This window comes from Fukomys damarensis, unplaced genomic scaffold (assembly GCF_012274545.1).
Source record: "Fukomys damarensis isolate Sample0158 unplaced genomic scaffold, DMR_v1.0_HiC HiC_scaffold_32, whole genome shotgun sequence".
Classification (NCBI taxonomy): Eukaryota; Metazoa; Chordata; class Mammalia; order Rodentia; family Bathyergidae; genus Fukomys; species Fukomys damarensis.
The window spans coordinates 33,978,697-33,986,635 of record NW_022900944.1 but is presented as its reverse complement, the minus strand read 5'-3'; positions in this window follow the sequence as shown (position 1 = coordinate 33,986,635).

Genomic DNA, 7,939 nt, shown 5'->3' with positions numbered 1-7,939 from the left:
CCCCTTTTTTTTTTTTTTTTTGGTACTGGGGATCGAATTCTCGGGTCCTTGCGCTTGCGAGGCAGGTGCCACAACCCCTGAGCTAAAACCCTGGCCCTCTTCCAAGGTTTTTTATAATTAAATGAAGGAAAACGATTTTTAAATAAATTCACATCTTCAACTTTTCGTTTTAGCCTAGAATATAAGCATACATACAATCATTTACTAAAATGCGATACCCATTCCTTACCGAATTCACATACATTTCTGCCATCGTTCAGTGGCCCTGCCGGCGACGTGTAGACATAAGGTGTAGACCATGACAGTCAGGCCTTGGTACAGTTCTCAACTGCTCTGAAACTCACTGAATTTGGCGCTCTGAAACTCACTGAATTTGGCGCTTGATGCATTTTGATGCAAAAATGTTGTCCCGGTGTGGATTGGTGATCGATATGCAAGCTACAGCTTGTCCTTGTTGATGGTTGGTTCCTACCTTTTCTAGCCAAAAATTAATCTGTTGGTTCGTCACTTCCCTTTATGCACACTGAAAAATTTTTGTTTGTTTTTTTGTTTTTTGAGACAGGGTCTCACTGTGTAGTTGAGACTGACCTGGAACTCACTATGTAGCCCAGGCTGGTCTCAAACTCACAGCGATCCTCCTGCCTCAGCCTCCCGAGTGCTGGGATTACAGGCGTGCACCACCACGCCTGGCTTCATCGTTTTTGTAAATTAACTTTATTCGTCCTCACTGCACCTCCCAGAACCAATTAATGCCGGGTATCACTGTGGACTGTAAAGGGGTGTTTGGGACCATAACATGAGCAATGTTTGCCCGTGAATCATCCTTTTTCTTCCTATTCAGCTGTGTTTTCTCGTTATGGCATACATGACTTCTTGCATCCTTCACAACCTCATTTTCCAGTGATTTGTCATCCTGAATCTTGTGTTGTATGCTATCCTCCCAACAAAATTAACCAAATCACTGAAACTCTAGATTTATTTCACGTTAGCCAGCTAATAAGCAATGTCTTTTATTTTCCTCATGGTACATTTGGATTCTCTACAGTCGTTGTCAATTTGGAGCCAGTTTTCTCCAAGATACAAATGTGCCAAACTGAAAACTATTCCACTCCAATGCTACCTCACAAGTAATGATGACTACATCTGTGGTTCTTTTTTTTCGTTTTTGTTTTTGTTTTATAGTCCTGGGATCTGAACCCAGGACCTTCACACTAAGCTACATCTCCAGCCCTTTTTTTAAAAATATTTTGCCTTAGAACAGGGTCTTCCTACATTGCCCAGGTGGGGCTCAAGCTTTCAGTCCTCCTGCTTCAGCCTCCCAGAGTGCTAGGGTTACAGACATGGGCATGTTTATGGTTTTTGATGAATCTGTGCTACTTACATTTTTAGCTTTAATTGCTTCCAGAAAAAAGTCAATTCCTAACTTGTATTACTCTATAAACATTTCAGAATCCCATCTCACATTGACTAGATCAACAATGCTGAATTTCCTGGGGGAAACACGGCATTTATAACCCCTACAGGGCTCTCAACATCAGGATATGACGAGCACAGCTTCTCTAGTATTTTTCCCCCATGTGCTGTTTTCTTTTCACAAGTTTGTAAAAAAAACAAATTCTTGGCTCAGAGTTCATCCCGGCCCTACTTTGTAAGCTATACTAAACTGACAAAGGCCAACAATTCATACCTTTAAATGCTCTAGGATTTGTTGGTTTGTAAGTAACCCAAAGTGATTATTTTTCAGCTCCAGCTGCAAGACTATAGACCACTGCTGGATGTTTCTTTGAATCTTGATTCATGCTTTGCTTTTTGTGCTGTTTTTATAGGTAGCACCCTACCCTTGCCGCCTATTTATCCATGTTGTAAAAATTTTCACCAATAAAATATTTTAGTTTTAACTTAGGACCAAATTCTGGGCATGAAAGTTTTGAATTTAAAAATTCAAAACTAAGCTGATAGCTGACTGCTAACTGAATACAGAATTCTGCTTTAGAAATAGTTTTCTCTAAGTCTTTTGAAAGTGTTATCCCACTGTCTTCTAGCTTCCAAGGCTGCTGTTGAAAAGGCTAAAGTCATTTGAGTCTCTACTTGTTGACTTTCTGTTGGTTTATTTGAAGAATCCTTCCATTCTTTTATTTTGAAATTTTATTATGACATAAACTTAGTATGGATTTTTTTTCCTTTTTTGTCACATATGGTTGTCAACCTGACCAGGACACGGGGCATCCAGATATTTGGTTAGACATTACTCTGGGCGTTTCTGTGAGGCTGCATTTTAATGAGATTAACAATAAGATTAGCTGCCTATGAGTCAGCATATTATTCTCCCTACAGTGGGTGGGTCTTGTCTAATCAGTTGAAGATCTGCATAGACCAAAAGGGCTGAAATTCTCCAGAGTAAGAAAGGATCCCTTCTACCTGTCTGCCTTCACATTGGAGCTTCAGATTCTCATGCCCTTAGACTCAAATCACATTATCAGCCCACCTGGTTCTTAAGTCTTCAGGCTCAGACTGGAACCATTGGATACCCCAGGTCTCCCAGGTCTCACCTTGCAGGTCATGGTGCTTTTTGACCTCCATAATCACATGAGCCAATTCCTTATAATAACTGTGTGTGTGTGTGTGTGTGTGTGTGTGTGTGTGTACTTCCTGCTAGTGCACTTCCTATCTCTCTGGAAAACTCTAACAAATACATTGTGCTAGGCACCAACATTAGCCCTTTCAGTCTGGAGTCTTGCATCCTTCAATTTTGGAATTTCTTGAGTCAATTTTGTTTAACTTTCTTCCTTTTTTTTTTTTTTTTTTTTTTCTCTGTTCACTCTAAGATTCCTGTGAGTGGGATGTTGAAACTCCTGGATAGATCTTCAAATTATTTTACTTTTTTCTTTCATTTTCTTTATATTCTTTTTGTTGTGTTGTGTTGTGTTTTTATGTAGTTCGGGCTGGTTCCAACTGACTGTAGCCCAGGTTGCCTCAAACTCATAGCAATCCTCCTGTCTCAGCCCCCCAAGTGCTGGGATTACAGGCGTTCATCACCACACGTGGCCTTCTTTGTGTTCTGTTTTCCAGACTATTTCCTCAAATTTATCTTCCATCTCTTCTACTAAATTTTTTTCTTTGATCTTATGTTTAATTTCCAAGACTTCTTTCTTCTTCTCTATGTTTTGTTTTGTTTTTGTACCAGAGATTGAACTCAGGACCTCGGGCTTACCAGGCAGGCGTCAGAACCCCTGAGCTAAATCCCTGACCCTCTATGTTTTGTTTTTGTTTTGTTTGGGGGGGGGGTTGTTTGGTTTGGTTTGGTTTGGTTTGGTTTTTTGAGACAGGGTCACACTATGCAGTTCAGACTGCTCTGGAACTAACTATGTAGCCCAGGCTGGTCTCGAACTCACAGCGATCCTCCTGCCTCAGCCTCCCAAGTGCTGGGATTACAGGCATGTGCCACCACGCCCAGCCTTCTATGTTTTATTTTTAATGGAATCAAATATGTACTCTCTTCTCTCTCTGACCATATTAATAATAATAACTGGTTTTATTTGATTAACTGACTTTGTTTTGCTTTCGCTCTTATTCTCCCAACACCTCTGCTTCCACTGAGCCCTTTCTACAGTAATTGTTTTGCAGTCATTTTTCAAGTATCTGACAACAGTCCGCCGTCTTTCACACTTAAGAGTGAGGCACTAAAAGGACAATTGGTGGGTCTGCGTGTGGGGAAGGCAGAACCCGGCCTGTTTTCTTGAGAGAGTCTGAAATATCTTTATTCATAACGCTTTTCTTTGAAGCCATTTTTCCAGGGAAGAATCCTCCAATCTCCACTAGGGACAAGGAAAACTTTTCAAGGCAGGAGCATGGAGAGGAGAGGGAGGGAGAGATCATTTTCCAGGGCCTTCTAAAAGGAGCTGCAGGGGAAGAGCCCAGGTGGACGTTTTACCCTTTCACCCTTTCAGCATTTAGAATTGACCTTAATCTCCCTTTTCATTTTGGCGCTATCACCCAGCCTCAGCTCTGCCTGGAATCCTAAAGCCCCAAGTTTCTCTGCTTCACTGTCTCTAGAGAAAGAGGGAGGGAGAGATCATTTTCCAGGGCCTTCTAAAAGGAGCTGCAGGGGAAGAGCCCAGGTGGACGTTTTACCCTTTCACCCTTTCAGCATTTAGAATTGACCTTAATCTCCCTTTTCATTTTGGCGCTATCACCCAGCCTCAGCTCTGCCTGGAATCCTAAAGCCCCAAGTTTCTCTGCTTCACTGTCTCTAGAGAAACTGCTTCTCTTTAGAGAGAGTGGAGAAGGGGGAATCACCTGGGGGATACTTGGAGAAGGAGCGTCTAACTGTTCCTTTACGGACTTTCAACCAAGCCTCTTCCCCCAGCTGCAACCTCACATTCGGAAGTCCTGGCCACCTCCAACGCCTGACCTTTTCCTCTAATACTTGACCAGATTCCAGATTCTCAGTTCTTCTACATTGATGACCACTTTTCCATCTATTTTTAGCCTCAAGGTTGGAATGACAGCTCCTGCCTGCTGATGTTCTCTAGGCCCTCTTGTATTCCTTGTCATTGTAACAGAGCTGAGACGGAACCTTTCTAACATTCCAGAAATTCTGAGTTCCAAAACTCACCTGTCCACAAAGATGAGAAAGAATGCTGTGCTGTGTGGCTTACAAACATGAGCCTTTCCCTGAGTTCACACTACTGTCCATCCAAAAAGGAGAGAGGGGGAGCAGGAACTTGGATTTGGGCCCTTCATCTTTCATCATGCAATCTCAAGCAAGTCAATCCAACCACGGCCCTCAGTTTCCTCATCCCACGCTGGAAGGGAAAGGCGAGTAAAGCAACCCCTCTCTGTGCAATGATTTCATCTAAGCATCAACTGGGAGGCATTTAGAACTGAAAATATACTGGAAATTTAAATTCCAAAATGTCTGCTTCAGAAGCATAAGCCTCAAACAATTGGCACGTACCCTCCCCTCCCACCACCACCCTGGAATTCAACAGAGGCAACTAGGGCGAAGCATGAACAATATCGTGCCAATCAGGAGGCTTTGCCCAAGGTAATTCAGGATGAGCTCAAGGGACTTTCTCAAGTACTGAAGCTCATTAACATTAATAGCAGCTGTTGAGTTCATAATCAAATGAGAAAGTACCTCCCAGAGTAAAAATACGCTAATCTCCTGTATGGGCTACTTAGTCGTTTTCTCAGTATTCTAGGGGAAATATAAACTGAGAAAGCATGAAAGGTATAAACATTGAGTCCTTGTTAATTGACGATCATTTCCCTGCTCTCAACCTCTTTTATGGTGAGGGGTATTTAATGTAAAATTTCCATCTAAATCTCGCTATTTTTAGGAGCTTGTATTATACAAGAGGTATCTTAGATTTTTTTTTTATAATAAAGTGTTTTCTCTGGAAAATAAATCCCTAAAAAGCAATTTTGTTTTAGCCTAAGAAAAAAAGTCATTCAATATTTCTGTAAAAATATAATTCATCATTATTAAATTACCAGATTACATGCACAATTAAACTTATTTATTAAACAAGACATATGCCAACAACTTTGCAATAATCCTCTAAACCATAATAGCAGATTTTCAACTTTAATAACAACATCATGCAGCTAATACTCAAAGGACTAATTTTTAAAGTAAGGGTATTTGGTAATTGAAACTGAAATTATACAATTAAGCACTTGAGTAATTTAAACAAGAACATAAGTGTCCTGACTCTATTGCTCTTGGCTTTTAGTCAAATTCACTAGTGCCAGTTAGGCTTTATCACTCTAATTATTCCTGTTCCATATCAGATCTTGCTAAATAGAAACTGAGAATTATTTGAAGTATTTTTTTTATTCCTATGACTTTTCTGCTTCAGAAGCACATTACTATTTCCTCTAATTAAAGGCTTCACACAGACAACCAAGAATAACCCCACGATAATCAGGACTCCGCAGAAATGCAGAAGGAGATATTTTATCTGTACCCCTATTCTCAGACAGAGGTGCTGTGACAGCTAATCTTGATTGCCAATTTGATGGACTGGAGAGATTAGTAAAGCACATTAATGACCGTATAGATCGCAGGGGTACAACGTTGGGATTTTTTTCTGGTCCTTGGTGCCCTCGTTCCCGGAACTCTGCTTGTTCTGTTTCCTGGACACCATGAAGTAAGCGGATTTGCTCCTCCACACCTCTCCATCAGATGTCTCTGCTTTGGAGCCACCTGGCTATGGCCTGAAACCTCTGAAACCATAACTCAAATGAGCCCTCCCTCCTTTAAACTATGTGTGTTGGGCATTTGGGCTCAGCAATGAAGAGTTGGCCAATGCAAGTGCAAAAAAAAAAAAAAGGGTTACTGTAGGAAAAAGTTATCAACTGTATATATTTGCCTTTTAAGTATTTTTAACCATCTCTTTCTTTCTGCCCATTCTCCCTTTTTTCCATTTTTTCTCTCAACTATAAAACCACCTGTTTGAAGGCTCCATTCCTTACTCTTAGGAACACTCTAAAATAAAAAAGTTTATCTATTTTGGGGTGGGGGTTGAGACAGGGTCTCACTATGTAGTTGAGACTGACCTGGAACTCACTATGTAGCCCAGACTGGTCTCGAACTCACAGCGATCCTCCTGCCTCAGCCTCCCGAGTGCTGGGATTATAGGCGTGTACCACCACGCCTGGCTAAAAATTTATCTCAACAGAGAACAAAAGAACAAACTCTCACTTGGTATAAATCATACTTGTGTTTTTTACTACATGATTAAGACATTCAAAGTTACAGTGAGATTTAGAAATAGTATCCAGAAAGAAAGAAGGAAATAGTATCCAAGCAAATTATAAAAATCACTGAGGTTTTAAGTAGCAGACCAGAAAACAATAAAGGTTAGATATCCCAAAAGGAGGCATAAATTTTGGAACAGCAAGAGACTGGGAGTCTGAATGACAAGGAAAAGATAACATACTCAGGCGCGAAGGAGAGGCAACAACACTGATCTCATTTCTACCACCACGTCGTGAAGCACAGAGTGGGCTAGAGAGGTCCAAAGGACAGCACAAGTAAAGGAACAAAGGAGGAAAGAACCGGTAAATCCAACACCCAGGGTATCACGAGAGGAACCAAAATGGGTGAAGCTAAACAGGTATCATCCAGACCAACAAGAGCCTGGCACTTCTTGGGGGCCAAGGAGAGTTCTTCAAAACAGGAAACAGCCACATTCAGGCTTACGCTTTAGAAAGCGCCTGCTGGCAGCAAGGGGCACACACCATCAGGGCAGACTAGGACGGAAGAAAGCAAGGACCCTCGTCAGAGAAATCGGGACCTCACTTGCCATAGTCCAGGCTGGAGAAAGCAAGAACGTGAGCCAAAGCAGCAGCAGTAGAAAAAGGACCAAAGCTCAAGCTATTTAAGCAGCAGACCCCCTTGTTTCCGAGAGTCAGGCACTGTTTCATTTCCACATCATTACCTGGAGTCCCACCACCATAAGGAAAAGCTGTCTTCCACGAGGGTGACCCAGCAGAAGCAGGGATTTCTCCACAGCGCTCTCAGTTTACTCATTAGAAGAGGGTCCCCATGACTGGAGGCTGTGCCCCTAGCCCCTCCCCACCCTAGGAGCAGTGGCTTCATTCCAGACCCTGTGGGCCCAGTCGCTGCCCATCTAGTTGGTTTGGGGGCCTTGGTGAGTGCTATGGGGATGGAATCAGACTCATCTTTTCCTGCTGGTTAGCTGCAGCCTAGAGGGCACTCCTGGGGGGCCCAGAGCACTTCTAGAGCTTCTTGGAAACTAGCTCTAACCCTGCTCTTATCCCCCGGACCCATCCTAGCCCCGAGGAGAAAATTCCCCAGGCTGTGTCCCTCCACCCAAGAGAGGGCTCACAGCGGGCCAGCACACCCACAAGTGAGGACCAGAGACAGGCCAGGCCTTCTGCCCCTCGCTAGGCTCTGGGCCTTTGGCAG